This window comes from Plectropomus leopardus, unplaced genomic scaffold, assembly GCF_008729295.1.
Source record: "Plectropomus leopardus isolate mb unplaced genomic scaffold, YSFRI_Pleo_2.0 unplaced_scaffold91185, whole genome shotgun sequence".
Lineage (NCBI taxonomy): Eukaryota > Metazoa > Chordata > Actinopteri > Perciformes > Serranidae > Plectropomus > Plectropomus leopardus.
In genome coordinates this window covers 1-842 of record NW_024700545.1, presented here as the reverse complement: position 1 = coordinate 842, position 842 = coordinate 1, and the positions used below count along the sequence as shown (strand labels likewise).

At 35.6% G+C, this 842-nt stretch overlaps 1 long non-coding RNA gene across 1 annotated transcript; it reads left to right on the top strand.

Annotated features, from left to right (window-relative positions):
- The first annotated feature begins 266 nt into the window (after window positions 1–266).
- LOC121940625 lies at window positions 267–772 on the top strand. Its single transcript, XR_006105660.1, has 3 exons — window positions 267–306; window positions 589–621; window positions 713–772. It is a non-coding gene; the product is annotated as an uncharacterized LOC121940625 (long non-coding RNA).
- The last annotated feature ends 70 nt before the right edge of the window (window positions 773–842 follow it).

Below are 842 nucleotides of genomic sequence, written 5' to 3'. Positions count from 1 at the left end.
CGTTAACTGTGAAAATGCAGCTTACAACAAGAATAACTTGGGTCTGTTCAGTGTATTTTATATATATTTTAATCCTAATAATAAATCATTTTCTACAAAAAGTAAAGTGTCAGGAGGTGATTTCAGCTCCACATGCAGGAGAAAAGAGCTCACAGGTGATTTGACTTAATGAGCCTGATGAGTGAAAAGCATCAGTCTGTGTGTGTGTGTGTTTGTGTGTGTGTGTGTGTGTGTGTGTGTTTGTGTTTGTGTGTGAAAACATGCTGCTCCTCGCTGCTCTCCTGCTGCTCCAAACCTCTAAAGACGGTAAGAAATCTGCACGTTTGATTTGACTCTCCTGAAAAAAGCACATTTCTAACTTTATCGTCCACAAATGTGGAAATTTACCTTCAGTTTCCCCATAAAATACATAAAAGACACAAAATATGTAGAAGACGTGCACTGAGAACATAAAACATAAAATAAAAAACAGCAACAGTTTCATGTAAAAAGTACAAAATAGTTCTTTGTGATTCACATTCGAGCAGATATAATTTAAATTAAATACATTTTCATGTATAATTCTCACGCCGGCTTTTGTTTTTTCAGTCGTCTCCAGTCCTCTACGGGAAGCCAAAAAAGGTACAGTTTGGTCCGAATGGATCATTTTATAAATATGTATTTATATTTAGATTTTTGCAGGATTTTTTAAAGTATAAATGTGTTTTTTTAGCAGAGGACTGGTTCACCAGAGCGTTGATCTACATGGAGTCAAACCCCGAGACTTTAGAAGGTCAGTGTTTAATATTTGCAGGCGGAAGGAAAACAAACAAGTAAAACCTGTAATCATGTTTGTTTGTTTG